The sequence below is a fragment of the Bubalus bubalis genome, chromosome 1 (assembly GCF_019923935.1).
Source record: "Bubalus bubalis isolate 160015118507 breed Murrah chromosome 1, NDDB_SH_1, whole genome shotgun sequence".
Taxonomy (NCBI): Eukaryota; Metazoa; Chordata; class Mammalia; order Artiodactyla; family Bovidae; genus Bubalus; species Bubalus bubalis.
In genome coordinates, this window is record NC_059157.1 from 30,122,613 (window position 1) to 30,148,535 (window position 25,923).

The following is a 25,923-nucleotide window of genomic DNA, read 5'->3' on the forward strand; positions in this document are numbered from 1 at the left end:
GCTGAGGCCTCACAGACATGCTGCCGACAGCATTAGGAATTTTATTTCCTTGCTCTCATTTCTTGGTGAAGCGATTCCATTGGCTCCTCTTTTTGTGGTAGACAGTATGTTGGGTTGAGATTCTGTTCGAGGAAAAGAAACTTGACTCCTGTGTGTTAAGCACGATAGAAGTGTTTTTCCATCCTGTAAAAGAAGAACGTAGACAGGCAGCTCAAAGCTGATATGGCAGCTCCCAGGTATTATTAGGGACCCAGGCTGCTCTACCATTTTAACCTTCTTTTTCATCTTTTAAAGTCACCTCATAGTTCTAATGGCTGTTGAGGCTTTGGTCTTTACGTTCTCAGGTGAGGCCTGAAGAAGGGGAAAAAGCAGAAAGGCAAAAAGGGGATTCCTTTCAGATAAGTCTGTTCATCTTAAGCATCATTCCCAGAAATTTCACCTAATATTTCTGCTTATAAAAATTTAGTTAGCTGGTTCAGGCGAGTCTGACTGTTTATGACCCCATGGACTGCAGCACGCCAGGCTTCCCTGTTCATCACCAAGTCACAGAGGCTATTCAAACTCATGTCCGTTGAGTCAGTGATGCCATCCAACCATCTCATTCTTTGCCGTCCCCTTCTCCTCCTGCCTGCAATCTTTCCCAAGTTAAGGGTCTTTTCTAATGAGTCAGTTCTTCACATCAGGTGGCCAAAGGATTGGAGTTTTAGCTTCAGCATCAGTCCTTCAAATGAATACTCAGGATTTATCTCCTTTAGGATGGACTGGTTGGATCTCCTTGCTGTCCAAGGGACTCTCAAGAGTCTTCTCCAACACCACAGTTCAAAAGCATCAATTCTTCCACACTCAGCTTTCTTTATAATCCAACTCGCACATCCATACATGACTACTGGAAAAACTATAGCTTTGACAAGATGGACCTTTGTTGGCAAAGTGATGTCTCTGCTTTTGAATATGCTGTCTAGGTTAGTCATAGCTTTTCTTCCAAGGAGCAAGTGTCTCTTAATTTCATGGCTGAAGTCACCTTCTGCAGTGATTTGGGACCCCCCAAAATAAAGTCTGTCACTGTTTCCATTGTTTCCCCATCTCTTTGTCATGAAGTGATGGGACCAGATGCTATGATCTTGGTTTTCTGAATGTTGAGTTTGAAGCCAGCTTTTCCACTCTGCTCTTTCACTTTCATCAAGAGGCTCTTTAGTTCTCCTTGCTTTCTGCTGTAAGGGTGGTATCATCCGCATATCTGAGGTTATTGATTTTTCTCCTGGCAATCTTGATCCAGCTTGTGTTTCATCCAGCCTGGCATTTCTCTTGATGTATTCTGCATATAATTTAAATAAGCAGGGTGACAATACACAGCCTTGATGTATTCGTTTCCCGATTTGGAACCAGTCTGTTGTTCCATGTCCAGTACTAACTGATGCTCCTTGACCTGCATACAGATTTCTCAGGAGGTAGGTCAGGTGGTCTGGTATTCCCATGTCTTTCAGAATTTTCCACAGTTTGTTGTGATCCACACAGTCAGAGGCTTTGGCATAGTGAATAAAGCAGACATTGATGTTTTCCTGAAATTCTCCTGCTTTTTTGATGATGCAGTGGATGTTGGCAATTTGATCTCTGGTTCCTCTGCCTTTTCTAAAACCAGCTTGAACATTAGGAAGTTCACGGTTCACATATTGCTGAAGCCTGGCTTGGAGAATTTTGAGCATTACTTTACTAGCATGTGAGATGAGTGCAATTGTGCAGTAGTTTGAGCATTCTTTGGCATTGCCTTTCTTTGGGATTGGAATGAAAACTGACCTTTTCCAGTCCTGTGGCCACTGCCGAGTTTTCCAGATTTGCTGGCATATTGAATGCAGCATCATCTTTTAGGATTTGAAATAGCTCAACTGGAATTCCATCACCTCCATTAGCTTTGTTCATAGTGATGCTTCCTAAGGCCCACTTGACTTCGCATTCCAGGATGTCTGGCTCTAGGCCAGTGATTACCCCATTGTAATTATCTGGGACATGAAGATCTTTTTTGTATAGTATTTCTGTGTATTTTTGCCACCTCTTCTTAATATCTTCTGCTTCTCTTAGGTCCATGCCATTTTTGTCCTTTATTGTGCCCATCTTTGCATGCAATATTCCCTTGGTATCTATAATTTTCTTGAAGAGATCTCTAGTCTTTCCATTTTATTGTTTTCCTCTATTTCTTTGCATTGATCACTCAGGAATGCTTTCTTATCTCTCCTTGCTATTCTTTGGACCTCTGCATTCAAATGGGTATATCTTTCCTTTTCTCCTTTGCCTTTAGCTTCTCTTCTTTTCACAGCTCTTTGTAAAGCCTCCTCAGACAACCTTTTTGCCTTTTTGCATTTCTTTTTCTTGAGGATGGTCTTGATCACTGCCTCCTGTACAGTGTCACAAACCTAGGTCCATAGTTCTTCAGGCATTCTGTCTAACAGATCTAATCCTAGGAATCTATTGGCCACTTCCACTGTATAATCATGAGGGATTTGATTTAGGTCATACCTGAATGGTCTAGTGGTTTTCCCTACTTTCTTCAATTTAACTCTGAATTTGGCAATAAAGAGTTCATGATTGAGCCACAGTCAGCTTCCAGTCTTGTTTTTGCTGACTGTATAGAGCTTCTCCATCTTTGGCTGCAAAGAATATAATCAATCTGATTTTGGTATTGACCATCTGGTGATGTCCGTGTGTAGAGTCTTCTCTTGTTTTATTGGAAGAGGGTGTTTGGTATGACCAGTGTGTTCTCTTGGCAGAACTCTATTAGCCTTTGCCCTGCTTCATTCTGTATTCCAAGGCCAAATTTGCCTGTTACTCCAGGTATTTCTTTTCTTCCTACTTTTGCATTCCAATCCCCTAAGATGAAAAGGACATCTTTTTGGGGTGTTAGTTCTAGAAGTTCTTGTAGGTCTTCATAGAACCGTTCAACTTCAGCTTCTTCAACATTAACTGGTTAGGGCAAAGACTTGGATTACTGTGATATTGTATGGTTTGCCTTGGAAATGAACAGAGATTATTCTGTTGCTTTTGATATTGCATCCAAGTACTGCATTTCAGACTCTTTTGTTGACCATGATGGCTACTCCATTTCTTCTAAGGGATTCTGGCCCACAGTAGTAGATGTAATGTTCATCTGAGTTAAATTCACCCATTCCAGTCTATTTTAGTTCTCTGATTCCTAAAATGTCGATGTTCACTCTTGCCATTTCTTGTTTGACCACATCCAATTTGCCTTGATTCATGGACCTAACATTCCAGGTTCCTATGCAATATTGCTCTTTACAGCTTTGGACTTTACTTCCATCCACAGTCACATCCACACCTGGCTGTTGTTTTTTTCTTTGGCTCCATCTCTTCATTCTTTCTGAAGTTATTTCTCCACTGATCTCCAGTAGCATATTGGGTACCTACCAATCTGGGGAGTTCATCTTTCAGTGTCCTATCTTTTTGCCTTTTCAAACTGTTCATGGGGTTCTCAAGGCAAGAATAGTGAAATGGTTTGCTATTCCCTTCTCCTAAAAATTTAGGTATATGGATAAACCCAGCTCCAAGGATGACTGGGAGATATAGTCTTTTATTCTGAGTAGCAATGTGCCCAGCTAAGCAAGGGAGACAGGTGGAAGGGCAGATGGATGTTGTAGTAACTAAGTATCTGCCACATACTATTAAGTAAAATACTCTACCTGTATTCATGAAGGTTTTACTGTTTCAAGGTCAGAAGGGGCAGCCGTGAGGAGATACCCCTCCTCCAAGGTAAGGAGCAGCGGCTGCACTTTGCTGGAGCAGCTGTGAAGAGATACCCCACGTCCAAGGTAAGAGAAACCCAAGTAAGACAGTAGGTGTTGGAAGAGGGTATCAGAGGGCAGACATACTGAAACCATACTCACAGAAAACTAGTCAGTCTAATCACACTAGGACCACAGTCTTGTCTAACTCAATGAAACTAAGCCATAACCTGTGGGGCCACCCAAGACAGGTGGGTCATGGTGGAGAGGTCTGACAGAATGTGGTCCACTGGAGAAGGGAATGGCAAACCACTTCAGTATTCTTGCCTTGAGAACCCCATGAACAGTATGAAAAGGCAAAATGATAGGATATTGAAAGAGGAACTCCCCAGATCGATAGGTGCCCAATATGCTACTGAAGATCAGTGGAGAAATAACTCCAGAAAGAATGAAGGGATGGAGCCAAAGCAAAAACAATACCCGGTTGTGGATGTGACTGGTGATAGAAGCAAGGTCCAGTGCTGTAAAGAGCAATATTGCATAGGAATCTGGAATGTTAGGTCCATGAATCAAGGCAAATTGGAAGTGGTCAAACAGGAGATGGCAAGAGTGAGCATCAACATTCTAGGAATCAGAGAACTAAAATGGACTGGAATGGGTGAATTTAACTCAGATGACCATTATATCTACTACTGCGGGCAGGAATCCCTTAGAAGAAATGGAGTAGCCATCATGGTCAACAAAAGAGTCTGAAATGCAGTACTTGGATGCAATCTCAAAAACGACAGAATGATCTCTGTTCGTTTCCAAGGCAAACCATTCAATATCACGGTAATCCAAGTCTATGCCCCAACCAGTAACTCTGAAGAAGCTGAAGTTGAATGGTTCTATGAAGACCTACAAGACCTTTTAGTACTAACACCCCAAAAAGATGTCCTTTTCATCTTAGGGGACTGGAATGCAAAAGTAGGAAGTCAAGAAACTCCTGGAGTAACAGGCAAATTTGGCCTTGGAATATGGAATGAAGCAGGGTAAAGGCAAATAGAGTTTTGGCAAGACAACGCACTGGTCATAGCAAACACCCTCTTCCAACAACACAAGAGAAGACTCTACACACGGACATCACCAGATGGTCAACACTGAAATCAGATTGATTATATTTTTTTCAGCCAAAGATGGAGAAGCTCTATACAGTCAGCAAAAGCAAGACCGGGAGCTGACTGTGGCTCAGATCATGAACTCCTTATTGCCAAATTCAGACTTAAATTGAAGAAAGTAGGGAAAACCACTAGACCATTCAGGTATGACCTAAATAAAATCCCTCACGATTATACAGTGGAAGTGAGAAATAGATTTAAAGGACTAGATCTGATAGATACAGTGCCTGATGAACTATGGAATGAGGTTCATGACATTGTACAGGAGACAGGGATCAAGACCATCCCCAAGGAAAAGAAATGCAAAAAAGCAAAATGGCTGTCTGGGGAGGCCTTACAAATAGCTATGAAAAGAAGAGAAGTGGAAACCAAAGGAGAAAAGGAAAGATAGAAGCATCTGAATGCAGAGTTCCAAAGAATAGCAAGGAGAGATAAGAAAGCCTTCCTCAGTGATCAATGCAGAGAGATAGAGGAAAACAACAGAATGGGAAAGACTAGAGATCTTCAAGAAAATTAGAGATACCAAGGGAACATTTCATGCCAAGATGGGCTTGATAAAGGACAGAAATGGTATGGACCTAACAGAAGCAGAAGATATTAAGAAGAGGTGGCAAGAATACACAGAAGAACTGTATAAAAAAGATCTTCACGACCCAGATAATCACGATGGTGTGATCACTGACCTAGAGCCAGACATCCTGGAATGTGAAGTCAAGTGGGCCTTAGAAAGCATCACTATGAACAAAGCTAGTGGAGGTGATATAATTCCATTTGAGCTATTTCAAATCCTGAAAGATGATGCTGTGAAAGTGCTGCACTCAATATGCCAGCAAATTTGGAAAACTCAGCAGTGGCCACAGGACTGGAAAAGGTCAGTTTTCATTCCAATCCCAAAGAAAGGCAATGCCAAAGAATGCTCAAACTACTGCACAATTGCACTCATCTCACACACTAGTAAAGTAATGCTCAAAATTCTCCAAGCCAGGCTTCCGCAATACGTGAACCGTGAACTTCCAGATGTTCAAGCTGAATTTAGAAAAGGCAGAGGAACCAGAGATCAAATTGCCAACATCCGCTGGATCATGGAAAAAGCAAGAGAGTTCCAGAAAAACATCTATTTCTGCTTTATTGACTATGCCAAAGCCTTTGACTGTGTGGTGCTGAGGTCCAGCCCCGGCTGATCCAAGGTATTCGAAGGAGAGACGGCTAGGCGACCTATTCAAATGTTAATTAGAGATATAAAGAGTAATAAAAAGAGGATAGCTCAGTAGGAAAATTCAGTGGAGAAAAGAAGCTGAGTGGCTTGGTTTATGCGGAAAATCAATATAACCCGTGACACCAGGTTAGCTCTGACCATGGAGGCCGCAGGCGCCCTCTCGAAGAGCGGAAGGTGCCCCATCTTAGACACCTTCTCGAGTGGGTCTTAGAAGCCCAGGCAAATAAATGGTCGCAGAGGATATCCGTGCTCCAGATGGACACTCAGCTGGAAGTTAAAGGGAAGAATGACATGGGGAGACCAAGCATTGGTGAGCAAGGCCCATAGCTTTATTTTCAACAGGGGTTTTTATACCCTAAGTTACACATAGAGGATAATAGGGGATGCAAAGTCAGCAGTCTTTGATGCTTATCAAAAACCAGGGTTTCTTTCCTGCAAATTTATCATATACAAATGGTTTAGGTGATTTACATCATCTTTTGGCCAGAAGGCCTATTAACATTTTATGACTCTTGACAAGGACTTATCAACAAAGACTTATTTTCTCCAAGAGTAATTATTTTAAGGTTTGGCGCCATCTTCTGAAGATAAAATTACATTCCTATAGGGCGGATGTGTAATGGGTTTACAAAGGAAAGAATTTATTACCTTAAGGGTCTAAAGTTACTAACACCAAGGCCATTACTTATTTTTTCTACATACCAACTATATTAATTAATACACATTCAAGGATACAATTCAGGGGATGTGAAAACTTGGCAACAAACATCGGCTCATTAATGAAATCTTTTACTAGTTTTATTTTGACAGTTTCTAACTCTCTGAGAGGCTCTGAGCTATTTGAATATCTTAAGCTTCCCGTGCCTCTCGAGGCTGGGAGACTGTAAACAATCGTATGCATAGCTGTAGGTGTCCGGGTAAACTTGTCAGGGGAGTTAGAGAGCTATCTGAGGGATTTGGATTTAAACACTCCTAATTGCCCGGGAACTTTATTAATTGGAGCTGTAAGTTAACTCTTTGACGGAGAGAGAGAGATGGTGGTGGGGGACAGCCCCCAGTAAAGTCAGAGGTGAGAGCACAAAGCAATAAAGTAGGCAGACTCTGGTTTTTGGGGATAGATGCTCGAGAATATCCGGGGGCACTCTCGAGGCTCGATCCCACCTTTGCGTATGCCGAGCCTCCTTCCTCATGACCTTTGTCACGAGTGGAATGTCTCTCGCTGGCTCCCGGCAGTGTGGATCACAATAAACTGTGGAAAATTCTGAAAGAGATGGGAATACCAGACCACCTGATCTGCCTCTTGAGAAATCTGTGTGCAGGTTAGGAAGCAACAGTTAGAACTGCACGTGGAACAACAGATCAAAGGCTTTGGCATAGTCCATAAAGCAGAAATCCATGTTTTTCTGGAACTCGCTTGCTTTTTCGATGATCCAAAGGATGTTGGCAATTTGATCTCTGGTTCCTCTGCTTTTTCTAAAACCAGCTTGAACATCTGGAAGTTCACGGTTCATGTATGGCTGAAGCCTGGCTTGCAGAATTTTGAGCATTACTTTACTGGCATGTGAAATGAGTGCAAATGTGCGGTAGTTTGAGCATTCTTTGGCATTGCCTTTTTTTGAGATTGGAATGAAAACTGACCTTTTCCAGTCCTGTGGCCACTGCTGAGTTTTCCAAATTTGCTGACATATTAAGTGCAGCACTTTCACAGCATCATCTTTTAGGATTTGAAATAGCTCAACTGGAATTCCATCACCTCCACTACCTTAGAATGTACTTGCTGGTGCTGCTGCTAAGTCGCTTCAGTTGTGTTTGACTCTGTACGACTGCACAGACGGCAGCCCACCAGGCTCCCCCATCCCTGGGATTCTCCAGGCAAGAACACTGGAGTGAGTTGCCATTTTAATGACACTTAAATATGGTTAAAGTGGTAAGCTTTGTATTATGAATATTTTACCACAATAAAAAATGCAAAAAAAGAGAGAATGCATGAAGTAATACATAAATTTAAGTGGTAATAACAATAAACAATGCATAATGAGAAGTTGATAAATCAGCTCCAGGGATTAAGTTCGAAGTAGGCAGAGCCTGCTTCCTTCCTGGGTCCTTTATCCTACCACTTATACCTATCAATTATTATAAATTTATTCTCCCACTTCTTCACACCCCTCCTTGTTTTTAGGCAGAGAAAATTATAAAGTGTAAAATAAATTGAATGCATTCAGCCTGGGGAAAAGAAGATTTGGAGGAGGCCATGGCAGCTGTGTTTATATTTACAGGGCTGTCAGGTAGAGGAAAGAGGGGGCTTATTCTGTGTGTTCCAGAGTCAGAAATAGGATTTCATGGGAAGCAAGTATTTCCTGCCTCTGAAAAAGGAATAACATTTTAAAATAAATGAAATAGTCTGTCAGTGGAGAATACTCCTTGGAATGGCAGAAATGGGCAGAGGGAGGCTGGGGATGTTGCAGAGGCAGTGGCTGCTTTAGATAGGATGTTGGACCAGGTGGTCTCTGTATTAGCACTGCAGCAGGAAAAAGGAACTTTCGGCTGGGATTTTGAAGACTGGTTAAGGAGGGAACTATTTTCACAGATATAAATAAGATTGAGGGAGCCTATAGGGATCTTGAGGTACCCAACAACTAACAGTCATGGAAAGTCTTCACCATTAGGCCTGAAGCAGCAAAGGGAGGCAGTGCTGTTCAAAGGAGAGAAGTGTGTCTCTCTACTTACTATGTAAAGTGTTTAAGATTAGTGCCTAGCACAAAAAAGTGCTATGTATAGATTTTTGTTATTATTATTAGGAACTATTAAATACTAGATAATACAGAAGATAATAAAGCAGAAGATGCAGAGCAAAGAGAATGGTGATTACGAGCATGATCGCAGTGGTAGGACTGAATCAGGAAGGCTGGTGAGCAGAATGGCTAATACTGGAGAAGAACCACAAGTTCTGGGAAAAGGGAAGATACTAGCCACCGGCGCCTCCTGGAGTGTCAGTCTTCAGGACAAATCAAATGACCTTTCAGAAAGTGCACTGTTATGGCCTGTGTAATGATAAATATAAGAGTGAGCAAGTTAGAGTCCATTTTGCAGTAGTAAAATTATTAGTATGGATTCTAATAGTTGTTAATGATTTAAAGGCAAAAAAGCAGAAAGAAATGATGCTTAAAAGAGTCAGAAACACAGTATGCAAGAACTCAGGCTCTGGAATCAGACCAGTACAAGTTCACATCCGGCTCTGCACTTACTATTGTCCAACCTGGGGAGAAGGCAGTGGCACCCCACTCCAGTACTCTTGCCTGGAAAATCCCATGGATGGAGGAGCCTGGTCGGCTGCAGTCCATGGGGTCACTAGGAGTCGGACATGACTGAGCGACTTCACTTTCACTTTTCACTTTCATGCATTGGAGAAGGAAATGGCAACCCACTCCAGTGTTCTTGCCTGGAGAATCCGAGGGACGGGGGAGCCTGGTGGGCTGCCGTCTATGGGGTCGCACAGAGTCATACACGACTGGAGCGACTTAACAGCAGCAGCAATCTGGGACCAGTTACTTCATCTTGTTGATGACCAGCTTCCTTCTTTGGAAAATGGAAATAATAATACCTACCTCATAGCTAAATTTTGAGTCTGAAATGAAATTACCTATGGTAATTGCTTAACACAATTCCCAGGACTTTCTAAAGCACCAGTGCATATTGTTGTTTTTGCTTACTGCTATTATTACAGAAAAAGAGAATGAATACCTGTGCAGAACTTGAAAAGGGTGAGGGCAGCAAAATATTGACACCTTCTTGCTTTTAGTTGCTCTGTAGGAGATCAGGGCTTGAGCTGTTGTTCAGTCATTAAGTCGTGTCCGACTGTTTGCACCACCATGGCCTGCAGCATGCCAGGCTTCCCTGTCCAGGGCTTATAAAGGACAGGTTTTGAGTATCTTTGCCAGCGCAGAGTCACCCTAAGGAGCAGTGTCCTGTGATGCACTCATTGAACCAGAGCATCTGCTAGTGATCAACAAAAAGCTCTTGTAGCACTCAATGAAAAAACAAAATATTTAACGATTAAATTTAGTACGTGAGTTATATTTAATTTTGAATGATTATTTTGACATTTCAAGCTAGAGACAGCATTAATGGGTACTGATGGTGAATATTAATTGGAAAATTTATACTTCCAAAATTTTGTGATTTGTCTTCAGCTAACTCCTTCCTGAGCACAATCTATTCCCTAAACAGTCTTATGGCGCTGATTTTTAAAACAAGTCTCTTTTGGTGATACCTGCTAATTTCTGCCCTCCAATTTATTTCCAGTAAATCACACTTCATAGATTAAAAGAGAATAAGAAAATGATGGAGGGACTTCCTTGGTGGTCCAGTGGTTAAGACTTCGCCTTCCAGTGAAGGGAGCAAGGAGGATCTGATCCCTGGTTGGGGAGCTGGGACCCCACATGCCTCCCAGCCAAAAAGCTAAAACATAAAACAGAAGCAATGTTGTGACAGATTCAATAAAGACTTTAAAAATGGTCCACATTTTGAAAATCCTTAAAAAAGAAAATGATGGAAATTTTCCTCTTCTTCCCTTACCCTGTAAAACATGTTGAGATTGAAATTTTTCACCTGGAACTTTTAATAATTACTACTCGTTTGTGGAAACAGTGTCAGACTTTATTTTTTGGGGCTCCAAAATCGCTGCAGATGGTGACTGCAGCCATGAAATTAAAAGACGCTTACTCCATGGAAGGAAAGTTATGACCAACCTAGATAGCATATTGAAAAGCAGAGACATTACTTTGCCAACAAAGGTCGGTCTAGTCAAGGCTATGGTTTTTCCAGTGGTCACGTATGGATGTGAGAGTTAGACTGTGAAGAAAGCTGAGCGCCGAAGAATTGATGCTTTTGAACTGTGGTGTTGGAGAAGATTCTTCAGAGTCCCTTGGACTGCAAGGAGATCCAACCAGTCCATTCTGAAGGAGATCAGCCCTGGGATTTCTTTGGAGGGAATGATGCTAAAGCTGCAACTCCAATACTTTGGCCACCTCATGTGAAGAGTTGACTCATTGGAAAAGACTCTGATGCTGGGAGGGATTTGGGGGCAGGAGGAGAAGGGGACAACAGAGGATGAGATGGCTGGATGGCATCACTGACTCAATGGACATGAGACTGGGTGACCTCCGGGAGTTGGTAATGGACAGGGAGGCCTGGCGTGCTGCGATTCATGGGGTCGCAAAGAGTCAGACACGACTGAGTGACTGAAGTGAACTGAACTCGTTTGTAAATTACTTACAGCACATAAATTAATAGATGAATGTCATTTTTCAAAAAATTACATATTCTATCTTCTTGTACCAGGAATAATAAATTGCTCTTTGCTTTTTTAAAAGAATTTTTCCTTGTTTATTTTGTTTTTGGTTGTGCTGCGTCTTTGTTGCTGTGCGGGCTTTTCTCTGGTTGTGGCAAGTGGGGCCTACTCTCTAGTTGCTGCACTCCGGCTTCTCATTGCAGCGGCGTCCCCTGTTGCAGAGCACGGTCTCTAAGGTGCACAGGCTGCAGCAGTTGCTGTATGTAGACTCAGCAGTTGCAGTTCCTGGGCTCTAGAGCACAGGCTCAATAGTTGCGGCACAACAGCTTAGTTGCTTCCTGGATCAGGGATCAAACCCGTGTCCCTTGCACTGGCTGGTGGATTCTTTACCAGTGAGCCACCAGGGAAGCCCTATTCTTAAGTAGGTATTTTTGTAAAATTCATTGGAGAAAATCTCTATTTTTACTCATTATGGTCTCTGCTGCTGCTGCTAAGTCCCTTCAGTTGTGTCCGACTCTGTGCGACCCCATAGACAGCAGCCCACCAGGCTCCTCTGTCCCTGGAGTGAGTTGCCATTTCCTTCTCTATATGTTATTAAAATAAAATTCTCATTAGTCTGGAATAATGGGAAAGAAGACTCATCTATTCAACATGGAGAAAAATTTAAAGTGCCTCTTCAATACTTCAAATACATCACTATCTGTATATGAATGAAAACCTAACTAGGAATAAACTATTAATACTTTAAAAATTCTGGTTCAAGCAGTCATATATTACATTGAGGTGTGTGGTGTACCATAAACAAAATAGAACTTTTAACATATAACAATTAATGATGGGATTCAGAGGATTGAGACTACATCCAAAGAATTAGTGATTATTTGAAGCTTTGGTTTATAACTGTTATTGGCTGTAGACCACTTATCCTCTTACTCTCAGGTATTTTGAGGTTTTTATTCTTTAGGTAGCTTGGTACTTAGTGCCAAAATACCTACAACTTTCAAAATAATAAGGGATACATTATGTTCAGCAATGTAAAAAAGTCCTCTATATTTTTCCTTTTTACCTTTTGATTTTAGTAGTTTGTTTAGTACTTGGGTGTTAATCTATCATATTTTAGGGACCAAGAATAACTTAACAGGTAAAATAAAATCTTGCTATTATATTTGAAGACATTTATCTTTGATTCTTCTTTATTTTCTTTTTTTCTTTTCTCCCCAACTTGAGGAAAACTTACTTCTTTGTAGTTCAAGAAAAATTTCTAATTCATCTCAGGAGACAGCTACATATTATAAAATGCAGTGTTTCCCAAGTCACATCATTTGCTTAGCATCCCTTACCATTTGAGTAGAAAGATTCCTCTCTGGGGACCTTTGGCTGTCATATATCTCTTGCAAAGTAAGCAGGCGTCTCTCCTTAAGGAGAACTCACTGGCATGGAGTTTCTGGCCTCAATATGTGTGGCTTCTTGTCTGAATCCCCCACGCTGACTTCTCCTATTCTCCTCCTCCAGAGGTCATGGCCGACACAGCGTCCCCACTGTGCTGGGTCAGCAGGAACACAAGGTGACCATTTTCCTTCTTCATTATTTGCCTAAACTTAGAGAAAATAATATCACTATTGATTTCGCCCTTGGGTTTCCTCTAAAAACTGTGTTGCTATACACAGTAATTATTTGTTTTCACACCATAGACATGTCTGAAAGATAAATATGAATTCTCTGCTTCTCTGTTTGAGCAGGACACTGTTGAATAAATGAGCACGATACAGAATGGCTGATAAAGTCTCCTTATTTCTTCCTGGAGTCACATTGAGACTGTTTCAAGCATGTACAAGATCAAGCATCCATTAGACCCTTTCTATTTCTCTTAAGTTTTGTGTGGATTTCCCTAGAACTTTAGAAGCGCTGTGTCCTCTTTCAAAAATTAAATTAACTAAATAGGGAAAGAAAAAGTGCCTGCATTTTCTCGGGTTTCCCCCAAGGTTTCTTTTATCTGTTTAAACTAACCAGGGATTTTTCACATATTGACATAAGCATTCATTTGCTAATTTCTTGGACACTAAACTGTGTGGAGCCTTCCCCAGAATCTTGAATGAAGCTGTAACACTTGGGTCCTCAGGGCTGCATAAGTCCTGCATCATTCCCTGCACACATATGGTTTTTCCCTCTATCTCCTTAGATAAAAGTCAGTGCTGATCGCCTTAAGGAAAAGAATGAGTTAAATGGACCAATATTCTAGGCCTAGATGCAAAAAAAAAGAAAAAACAGCCTTTTCAGAAGGCCCTTAGCACCTGCAGCAGCAAGGTCATTTGCACATACATAAATAAATAAATTAACAATGAATAAATAATTTAATCCTGGCCACACAATGCCACCTTGCAGATTTGATCCTTTGCAGCTCCCAGTGAATTTGTCCATTTCTAATTCTTTTTGATGAAGTCCTCAGATACTTGCTGACTGTCAGGCTCATTTTCGTATTGTTTTCGCTTGATTACTTCTGTATGACCTGAGGTCGCCCTTAAAATCCACATCTCCCATGAAGACTCCAAAAGGCCTTCTTTCTAGCACCCCCCTAAACAAGGATGGAAAGTGTGTGTCATTTCTCCACACAAAAGCATGGGAGGTTTTCCGTCACTAGCCTCCTAAAGCAGCCCAAGCGCAAAGGTAACTCATTAAGGGTACCATGTTTTCGAGGCCTGTTTATCCATGCACTTCGGTGTGCCTGTGGCAGGTCTCCCAGGTCCTGGAGGAGTTGGGCCACTTCCCCTGTAACCCTGCTAGGCATCCTGTTGCTGATGGCACCTGCTCACGGCGCCTTCCCACCCAGACTTGTGCTGCAGGCTCTTTGATCTGAGGTCTTTCTGGTAAGAGCTTGGCCTTCATGGGAGGTAGAGAAAGAATGGGGAATTACTTGTTTCTTTTTTTTTTTTTTAAGCTAGTTTACTTGTTTTCTAATTTAAGCTAATTACTTAAGTTTTAAGCTAATTACTTGTTCTCTTTTTTAAGCTGAATGTTGCCAGTGTGCACATTCAATTTAGGCTGTAAGCCCACCAGCAGGAGTGTCCTAGTTCTCAAGTTTCTGTGACGCCCACATCTGGGCTGGGTCTGAACCCTGTGTTAGCTAAGCCTCCTCACATGGCTCCACCGCTGCCCACTCGCTGGTCACTCTCCCCACTACCAAGAGGTCAGCTCCTTCAGGGGGGGAGGAAAAGGAGGTTGAGACCCTGTGTTGGCTGAATACAGTAGCCTGCAGTGAATGGGAACACCTTCCTCACTTGTTTTCATTGAAAAATGCACAGACTGTTAAAATTGGTTGTTCAGTATCCTTCAAGAGTTCTGATAAAGTTTTCCATGATTTTTGACAAGTCGTATGGATTTTCAGAAATATATCTTTGTAATCTTTTTCTCCGTCCTTCTTCTGGACCATGGAATAAAAACTTGATATTTTTTATGGGATCTTACACTTTTTACTTTTTAGTAAAGGTGAGTCTCTGGAGTATTTAAGGAAGATGCTAATGAAAATTGTAGTACCATATGAAAGTTTCAAAAAGTACATTCCAATACAACATGGAAATCTATTGCACAATTAAGTTTTATCATCTGCATATGATAAAATTTGGGGCATGGATTTTCATATATTTTTGTGCATTTCGGCAATTTTCCAGAAGGACAGTTTACCTAGGCTGAACTATCAAAGCCCTCTAAGAATTTGGTTCCACTGTCTGAATCCTATTAATAAAAAGGTAGTCTTGGTTTGAGATGAAGTCAGGATACCTTGTCCATGAAACCCCTTGGCTCAGGAATTTCTGGAAGGGGAACTCTCTGACCAGAGTCATACTTTCTCTGCTGATGGCCTTCCAATTCAAGCAAACCTTCAGGCAGCAGAAACCAAAAGTCATGAATTACATCAGTCTGTGTCATTTCTAAACCATTAAAAAAAACAACCAAACAGCCTTTCATCCTCTGAAAGATCCATCATGTGGAATGGTAGTGACAAAGGGAAATATAACTTCAAATGCTTGCATTACCAGTTTGTGTTCAACGGGCATGTTTCTCCCACAGTTATGCTGAACACTCTGAGGCACTGGGGCCATTACAATTTCACATTACTAAAGAAAGAGACAGGGTTTTATGAAACGATTATACCTTTTAAGGGGAGAGTTACCCAGTCTTTTTGATGAAAAATCTCTGTTGGATGTTTTCTGAGCTTTGTGAAAAGCAATTTATGAAAAGTCAGATGAATCTACACTCCCAGAAAGAAGACTGTAGCAAACAGAGACCCCCAGAAATGGTAAAACTGCTACAAACACATCACATGCTAAGTCCTAATAGCACTTCTAGCTTTTCCTTATTTTGGAAGTTATAAAACATTTCCAATTTACAGAAAAATAGAATGATATAGCAAGCATTTATTTACCTGCTACTCAGATTCAGCAGACTTTGAAATTTTGCTATATTTGCTTCATCTCTTCAAAAAAAAAAAGTTACAGATGCCACTGAACCTCTCTTGGTCTCCCTTCCTAGATCATATTCCCTTCTGAGCCTCCTCAAGATAATTCTAGTTTTTAAAGAAACCTTACTTCCATTCTCTTCTTTTTTTTACGAGAGTGTTCTTTTTTTTGGCTGCACTGGATCTTCATTGCTGAGTGCAAGCTTTCTCTAGCTGCGGCTAGTAGAGGCCACTCTTGTTTGCGGTGTGCAGGCTTCCCCCTGCAGCGGCCTTCTCTTGTGGAGCGGGGGCTCTAGGCATGCAGACTCCAGTAGCTGCAGCACACAGGCTCAGTAGTTGCGGCACGTGGGCCTAGTTGCTCTGCAGCACATGGGATCCTCCTGGGCCAGGGATTGAACCTGTGTCCCCTGCATCCACTGAGCCACCAGGGAAGTCCCCATTCTCTTTATTTTCATAATTTACCTGCTAGACTCAAAGTATAATTTCAGTTTTGTTAATGTACTGTGTATACACATGTACACAGAGCAGAGAGTGAAGAATGTAAGTGAAAAGGTCAACGGTTGATTTTTACCAAATGTGAGATTTTTCCTCCTTTGCTGTTGACCTAAAACAAATGGAGTTTCAGTTACTTACTCTCCAGCAAAAATGGGCTTATTTGGGATCAAAAAAGAATTGCATTTCTAGGTCTGTAACCACGGTGAGCCAGGAGCAAGCCCCTGCACAGCAAGGAGAGAAGAGGAGAAAAGTAAGTTGGAGTGAGAAATGGGACTATCATAAGCTAAGAGTCTATTGGAGGAATTGAGAGGCCCAAGTATAGTGACTCTTCATTGGCTGAGTTGTGATAGTCTCGTATTGGCTGGGCTCTTGTCAGGCAAGAAGTGGAGTCTTTTTCTTATTGGGCTCTGCTGCCTTCCTAGGGCGTGAGAGCTCCTGCTTCTGGCCTCGTGACTCTCTTTAATTGAGGTTTCTGTTTATTAATTTTTACAGTGCTAGGTGGCACTAGTGGTAAAGAACCTGCCTGCCAGTGCAGGATACCTAAGAGATGCGAGTTCGATTCCTGGGTTGGGAAGATCTCCTGAAGGAGGGCATGGCAACCCACTCCAGTATTCTTCCCTGGAGAATCCCATGGATAAAGGACCTGGCAGGCCACAGTCCATAGGGTCTCAAAGAGTCAGGCACGGCTGAAGCAACTTAGCACACATAGTACTTTTATTTAATTTTTACATGTTATCACAGGTCATATGTTTAAGTAATGACAAGTAATTATAAAGTAATAATTAGGTATCGTCCCTGTAGCTCAGACAGTAAAGAATCTGCCTGCAATGCAGGAGACCCAGGTTCGATCCCTGGGTTGGGAAGATCCTCTGAAGGAGGGAATGGCAATCTACTCCAGTATTCTTGCCTGGAGAATCCCATGGACAGAGGAACCTGGCAGGCCACAGTCCATGGGGTCACAAAGAGTTGGACACGACTGAGTGACTAATACTAATTAGGTAGTAAGTAATGATAAAATTTTATGAAATAATATTCTTTACTATTTCTAAAAATAAAAGTATTATATGATAAATAAAAGTATGTCAAGGCTCTTTGTAACTCCTAAGACTGTGATAAGCTTTCCTGTACCTACTCCTAACTTCTTGATTGCTTCCTCAGCCAGAAGACATAAATCAGTATCAAAACTATCAGGCACAGATTTAAACCAACAAATAGATATCAAACTGGTTTCTAGAAGATGATCATTATTAGCTTGAGAGTCTATAAACCTCTTTTATCAACACATACGATAAGTAGCTAAACCTGAGTCTGATGATAAAGGACAATATCCAGACATTTTTAAGAATGGGGCCAAGAGCAAATAGGAAGTTCTCAGAAAAATGTTAAGGAACTAGAACTGGAAGATACTGATACGAAAAATTCCAAGATCTGTGTCTGCAAGTGAAAGTGAAGTCGCTCAATTGTGCCTGACTCTTAGCGACCCCATGGACTGCAGCCTACCAGGCTTCTCCGTCCATGGGATTTTCCAGGCAAGAGCACTGGAGTGGGGCGCCATTGCAGTGTCTGCGAGGAAGGTTTATTAGGACTGTTACAAGTGCTCTGAGAAGTCAGTCATTGATACATGTACTTGATAAAATAGATGGCTGTTTCATTGAAGCAGAGGAGGAGGCCTGCCATAAAGAGCTTCTAGTCTGATGTCACCTTTGTATGAAGTTAAGAAGGGTGTCTCCCACCTCCTAGGGGGACAGAGCTCCATGCTAGAATACAGCATTTAGACTGAAGGCTGGCTTTGAGCCCTCACAGACCCCTCTTTTCTGGTGCCTTTGTGCAGTGCCAGTGTTTCCTGTCATATGCAGCAATCCTGAGGTCTAGCATCTTTTAGGCTCCTTCTCTGTCGTTTCCTCTGTTCTTTGGTTCTTTGGAAATGGCCCCATATGGTGATCTGGCTCCATTTGGTGAAATATAGATCTGAGACTTGGGTGTGTTCTCTGGGGAAAGCAGGTTGATCTGTTCTTACAGCCTGCTTTTCTGCTGTTTACACTGATCAGACTTGGTTAAAGGAAATTTTTCCAGTTCAGTCTAGCTCACTCAAGCTCTGCTTTAGCAGTTAGGGTAGAATCTTATGCATTTTGGATGTGTTTATTTGCACTGTTCCATCATTTTTGTTTACATCTTCCTCAGAATCCCTTGGAAACAAGTGTCTAAGGCAGGATTAGGGTTCTCTTATTTCTCATATCATATGTTAGTCACACCCCAGTATCTCAACATTTGTCACAGTCATTGAAGACCTATTTAGACAAAACTTACATCAGGACCTTTTACTCAACAGAAGGAATACCTATCTCATTTACTCTTACAGTGAACAATAAAATGGCCTTGTGGGGCAGAGTAAGGCAATGTCCTGGCCCATCCCTATGTGGGAAGAAAGATGGACGGCCAGTGAGGATAGACTCTGAGCTCCTCCTAGAAGCCAACACTTTGATCTGAACTTACAGGTCCTTTTCTGGATCTTATTTCCATAGTGATAGGAAGCAGTAAGCATGTCCGTGGACCAAAATCCTGCCTGACCAGTAGAGGATCACTCAGTATAGGCATCTTTCCTGTGTATAGGGTAGTCAGCAGTGAGGGAATAAATGACTGGGATAACCACTGGGTGTAATATTTAACTGGTGGCTGGTATAGTCGGTATTTTAGCACATGAGGAGCCTGGAAGAGACCATCTTTATCAGAGATTTTATCAGTTACTGAGCCTTGTATTAGGAGAGAGCTATTTACCTGGTAAGTGTGGGACTTATTAAACTTGTAAGTTTAAGGGCTATTGTTTCTTCTTATGAATTTATTTTATTAAGTCCTTATAGTATATATTGCTAAGTGAATTTCTGTCATCATGGGACTTTCTGTGTTGTTGTTCTGTGTTTCCTCAAGCTAACTATAATTTGAAGTTTATGTTGATGGCTTGTTAATGCTGAACATCAATTCCTATCTTCCAGGCTAAGGTTCAGAGGACAAAATGGAAAGTAGTACCAATGTCACTTGTGATTTCTCCCAAATAGGAAATACTCTTCTGTTCGTCACACCACTCCTGTCCTCATAGGGAGCAACTTCTTATTCCAACCCTAAAGCTCAGGATGGAACTCTTGGTTCCCCTTACGTTTCCCAATTAATAAGAGCTATATTTCATATATTCTTTCACTATTCTGGGGTTTACAGCCCAATGTTTTTTATACTCTTTAAAAAGTGAAGTCACTCAGTCATGTCTCACTCTTTTGCAACCCCATGAACTGTAGACCCCCACGCTCCTCCATTCATGGGATTTTCCAGGCAAAAATACTAGAGTGGGTTGCCATTTCCTTCTCCAGGGGATCTTTCTGACCCAGGGATTGAACTCAGGTCTCCTGCATTGTGGGCAGGTGCTTTACCATCTGAACCACCAGGGAATCCCTAAATTAGTACTCTCTAAGCTGTTTTCCAAAGAGAAGTTTTTCACTGAATATTAAAAATATATATATATATTTAAAAATTTAAGCACAGTAGTTTTAAGCCAACTGTCTAAAACTTTGTTCTGACATATGAAAAAGTTGGTAAAGGGTCCAGAGCAGTTTAGGGTCTTGGGGACCCAGGGGTACATTGGGTTGTTAGGGAAAGTAAGGAGACACCAAGAGCTAGGCTTGTAGATCTGGATTTGGATTAAGTGTTAGTTTGTATCGGTACTTTATTATACAATTGACTTTGGCTATTTCCACCTCTCATTAGAAGAATTTTATTATTATTTTTTGCTTCCTTTTCTCTTTCTTTGGGTTTCCCCTTGGTATTGTTCAATTTATGCTTAAAGTAGTGTTTTTTGGAGGGGGAGGGTAGCTGGTAATAGCGGCCTTAGAAATCTCATGAGCTCCCCCTGCTGTTTTGCAGCTGACAATACAAGCCCTTTTTAACTTGAATTCTGAGAAACATGCAAGCAAAACCCTGTGGGTTTGCTTGATCTAAAAGGCAGGCTAATACTTGCTAACTCTCTTCCTGAAAGTTTACAAAATCAGAAAGGAAAGGAAGACTCTTCGAGTGTTTTATTTGTGCTAATACTTAAGCTAATGCAAGGGGGATGTACCCCTCCTTTGCTCTAAGAAGCCAGTCTATACCACTTTTGAAAAACTGCCAATGAAGAATGAAGAAGTACATCATGAAATTATTTAAGGTCTGAAATGGATTGACTGAAATCTGTAAGGTGAACTTTTAGTTAAGTTTTGATCTATAATGGCTTTGAAAAAAAATATGCTTTGATAATAATGAATTAACATAGTTTCTGGTTTTTTTCTCCCCAAATACTTCCCAAAACTTTACATGTAGTTTGTCTTTAATTAGTATAAATTTTCATGTTAAATATAATTTAATATCACACAGAAATCACATTTATAAATATTTTCATAATTGTAGGTTATCATACAGCATCATATATTGAAAATATCAGAAGATATGCATTCATTAGATTACAAATATATATTGAAACAGCTACTAGTCACTATCCCCAGTGTATGTGCAGAGGTTTCTGCCTTTGTGTAGCATAGTCTATTAAGTAGGCATTTGTGAGAAAAAAAAAAAAAATTCAGATAAATGTATAGTTAAATGCTACTCTTTGTTGGATATGACATCAAAAGCATAGACAACAACCAAAAAAAAGAGAGATAAATTGGACTTAATCAAAATTTAGAACTTTTGTGCCTGAAAGGATAGTCAACAGAGTGAAAAGACAGCCCAAGGAATGGAGGGAACCATTTGTAAACAGTACGTCTGATAAAAGATTAACAGCTAGAGTATATGAAGAACTCCTATAGCTCAACAACATAAAAGCCAAACAACCCAATTTAAAAATGGGTGAAGAACTTGAATAGATATTTCTCCAAAGATATACAAATTGCCAACGGACACAGGAAATGATGCTCAGCATCACTAATCATTAGAGTAATGCAAATTAAAACCACGATGATACATTGCTTCACACTTATTAGTATGATTTTGGAGCTTCCCTGGTGGCTCAGTCAGTAAAGAATCTGCCTGCAGTTCAGAAGACCCGGGTTTGATCCCTGGGTTGGAAAGATCCCCTGGAGAAGGAAATGGCAAACCACTCAGTATCCTTGCCTGGAAAATCCCATGGACAGAGGAGCCTGGTGGGCTACAGCCCATGGGGTCTCAAAGAGTCAAGCACAACTGCCTGACTCACACTTCACTTTCATTAGGTTGATTATTATTTTTTAAAAAAGAATCTTCCCAAGTATTGGGAAGAATGGAAGCCTTGTGCATTGCTGATGGAAATGTGAAATGATACAGCTACCAAGGAAAGCAAAAGTAGTGTTATCAAATTACAGCAATTCCACTTTTAAGTACATACTCAAAAGAATTGGAGACAGGGACTTGAACAGATACTTGTATACTCAAATTCATAGCAGCATTATTCACAATAGCCAAAATATGGAAGCAACCCAAGTATCAGATGAATGGATAAACCAAATGGTATATATGTGTTCAGTTCAGTTCAGTTCAGTCGCTCAGTCGTGTCCGACTCTTTGCGACCCCATGAGTCGCAGCACACCAGGCCTTGCATCACCAACTCCCGGAGTTCACTCAGACTCACGTCCATCGAGTCAGTGATGCCATCCAGCCATCTCATCCTCTGTCGTCCCCTTCTCCTCCTGCCCCCAATCCCTCCCAGCATCAGCGTCTTTTCCAATGAGTCAACTCTTCGCATGAGGTGGCCAAAGTACTGGAGTTTCAGCTTTAGCATCATTCCTTCCAAAGAAATCCCAGGGCTGATCTCCTTCAGAATGGACTGGTTGGATCTCCTTGCAGTCCAAGGGACTCTCAAGAGTCTTCTCCAACACCACAGTTCAAAAGCATCAATTCTTCGGTGCTCAGCCTTCTTCACAGTCCAACTCTCACATCCATACATGACCACAGGAAAAACCATAGCCTTGACTAGACGGACCTTTGTTGGCAAAGTAATGTCTCTGCTTTTGAATATGCTATCTAGGTTGGTAGTGGAATAATATTCAGCCTTGAAAAGGAAGGATATTTCTGACACATGCTGCAACATAAATGAACCTTGAAGATATAATGCTAAATGAAGTGTCAGACCCAAAAGGACAAATTTTGACTGATGCTACTTACATGAGATGCTGAGAGAGTCAAATTCGTATAGTCAGGAAGTAAAATGGTAGTTTCTAAGCAGTAGGGTGAGGGGGAATGAGGAATTATTTCATGGGTACAAAGTTTCAGTAAGGGAAAATGAAAAAGTTCTGGAAATGGACGGTCAGTGGAGTTGCACAGCATTGCTAGTGTATTGAATGCCATAGAACTGTACACTTAAGAATGGTTAATTTGATAAACTTTGTATTTTACCACAATTTAAAATAATTACCATAAGTAATTTGAAGGGAGAAAAGCAACAGGTTTCTACTACCAGATATTTAGTAGGTAAGTGAAGATGGTCCAGGATGGCACTGCTGAAGGCTGACAATGAAAGTGTGAAGCATGGGGAAGACTGAAGGCCTTACACCAAGGAGAGCTTGAGCGCTTTTGAGGAACTGAGGGAAGACCAGGGTGGTTGGCATGTAGAGGCCCGAGTGGAGAACAGAGGCAGTGAGGTTGGAGGGGTGGGCAAGAGTCGGCAACACAGAGACTTGCCAACTGTGGTGAGGAGTTTGGGTTTTACTGCAGGAATGAGAGGTTATAGAAATGATGAATGGAGAAGGAAAACACAATCTAAATTCATTTTAAAAGCTCATGCAGATTGTTGTGTGGAAAGAGATTTTGAGGAGCCCAAAGTGTAGCCGGGGAGACCAGTTAGGAAACTGTGATAATATTGCAGCTGAGAAATAGTGGCTTGGACTATGAGAGTGTCAGAGAGGACATGGAGAAAGATGGAAGAATTTAAGATTTTGATGCCAGGTTGCATGTTTAGGCAACAGAGAGAGGAAAGTGCCTAGTTAAATGATATGTTGTTGCCATGTTAGGCATAAATAACTGTGTGGCTCAGTCTGATCTGAAAAACAGAATCTATTATTTCACCCTGGGAAAAATGAATTGCTAAGGTACTTTTAATTCTTCAAAGAATAACGCTACAAAAATTTTGACTATTAGGATGCCTAGTCTAAGCTTTCCATTACCATGATCAAACTTAGTTTCTGATCAGCTGGATGATAGGATATGATGATGACAGTGATGGGTAATTTATTGTGTTGTTTCAAATCCCTTAGGGACAAAAGTGCCTTCAGAAGATAAAAGGTGACATAAAAACTACATTTCAGAATTTTAAATTAGGTCACTGGAAGAGTTTAAATTTTAAAGGCATTTTCCCGCTTCAATATGATTGAAAGGAATACTTGGGAAATAAATGAGGAAGAGGTTGGTATATTTGAGTGCAGGAAGAGAGGCTGTGCCTCCATTCCACGAAACTTTGTAGGCGGGTTGTCAGCTAATAGGCTGGACTGGAAACTTCCAATTCAGTGGGCGAGGGAGGCTTCGGCCTGAAGCAGTGAGAGCTTTAGTCACTTTTCTCAGAAGAACTGATTAGCTCAGGGAGCAATTAGAGCCCAAAGGAGGGTGTGTGTAAACACAGGAGCATCTCCATGACTGGCAGCTGAGAGCAGAATGCAGTGGAGAGCCATGCAGAGAGCCAGAGCTAGGAACAGTTCTGAAGCGACTAACGGTGAAATGTGAGCCGTTTTTTTTAAGTGTTTATTTTTATCACAGGTCAAACCTGAGTCTGGTGTAGTCAGTCTCTGGATCCAGCTGCAGGAGAGAGAAGCCAGGAAGCCCATGAGCTGCACAGGAGTCCACTACCAGCAACATCCAGTCCCTGCAGAACTACAGCTCAGACAGCCTGGGCTTCCTGACAGGGAAGAAAGTGGGAAGGATGGAGGGAGAAGCTAGAGCTTAAAAGAGATTTAAAAGGCATCAAATATTTTTGAAGAAGCAAGACAAAAACTATATTGTCCAGGGATGCACATTTGGGTGGTAAAACTTTTTTTTTTTAAACCCAAAAAAGTGATTTCTGTAAAAGTCAGGATAATGGTTACTTATTTGGGGAGAAAGGGATTGGGATTGTGATGGAGCTACATGGAGATGGCAAAATTCCATTTCCGGACCTGTGTCATATTATTAATACAAAGGTGTTCACCTTAAATCACTGAAGTAATATTTTCTCTATGTAGTTTTCTGTATATTTAATTTTACAATAAAAAGATTTTTTAAACATGTTCAATTCTTATTAAACATGTTATTGTCTCTAATCTGTTCTCTAACATTCATAATCCTTTCATCATAATTTAGCAATGCAACTCATCCATGTTTGCATCAGACCTTCATTCTGGTGCATAGATAATTTACATTCCTGAAGTCATTGTTATTGATTTCCATGTCAAACATTGTCTTCAGAAAGATCAGTTCCAGTGGCTACCTACAAGCTATTACCTGTGGTGAGATCTTTGTGTTGCTTTCACTACTGTAGATTATACTTGTTTCAAGTTTGGAGATTGGTGTTTATTTAATGAAAATGCTATTGTTTTAATAGTAAGAGATTCTATTCTGTGTGACTCTATTCAATTTAACAAGAAAAGAGCTAATCTTAGAGCTTAAGTTACTCTGAGGAAGTATTACCATTTGTCTTTTATAGACATTTTTTGAGTCCCTATTCTGGGATATCCTCCACTCGGTTCTGGTGCTAAAAAAGGTGAGTATAACCTAGAGCTCTTTTAGAAGGTTCAGAAACAAGTAGGCCGCTGAAAATGATGCAGCATTATGAATTGCAAAGAAACTTACACTGGCTTCAGCTCTTTATAGAGGAACCCTGTGTAAGTGCTACACACTCTGGTCTCTCTAGTTTTACTCCCCTTCAGTTCCTTCTCCACACTGAAACCAGAGCCGTCTTCCCTAAAAGGCACATCTGACCGAGTCTTAATTCAATGGCCATATGGACCACTGTGAACTCTCCAAAGTTTCTCATTTGTACTTCTGAGCTTCACACAGATGTTCTCTCTACCTGGAGCCCCCTTCCTTCCTTTTCACCCCCAATTCACCTGGTTAATTCCTACACTTCCTTCGGGCATCAGCTGAAATATTACCACTTGGGAGGCTCTGGTCTAGATCTCCCGCTCCCCCAGCACCCTGAGTGTTTCTCTTTAGCATTTATCATACTTGAATAACTGCTTGCCTAATTTCTTTTCCATTAGACTGTGTAACTGCTGCCAGGACATCACTTGCCTTACTCCTTGTTTCCTCAGTCCCTGGCACGTATAAGCACTTAATAGGTATTTGTCAAATAAATGATGGGGTTTTGCATAAGTGTAATGAGTAACACACAGAAGTGCCTAATGAGACTGGGATAGGGAGATGGGGTATCAGAAAAAGTTTTCATCTTAGAAGGGAAGGTGGAATTTTCTAGGTAAAGAAGGGAGATGAGGAGGCTGGGATGGTGGTGAAATGAGTCTCGAGAAGAAAGAGGAAAGAGCATATGCAAAGGTAGAGGAGAGCCTGGCAAGTTTAGGAAATTACAAGCATTTTGGAAGACAGTTAAAAGAGGTCAGATAGAGGTTATT

At 41.2% G+C, this 25,923-nt stretch overlaps 1 long non-coding RNA gene across 1 annotated transcript; it reads left to right on the forward strand.

The window, feature by feature from the left end:
• The first annotated feature begins 3,758 nt into the window (after nucleotides 1-3,758).
• Nucleotides 3,759-24,603, forward strand: LOC123332366. Its single transcript, XR_006549159.1, has 2 exons — nucleotides 3,759-3,818; nucleotides 24,080-24,603. It is a non-coding gene; the product is annotated as an uncharacterized LOC123332366 (long non-coding RNA).
• Nucleotides 24,604-25,923: the final 1,320 nt, after the last annotated feature.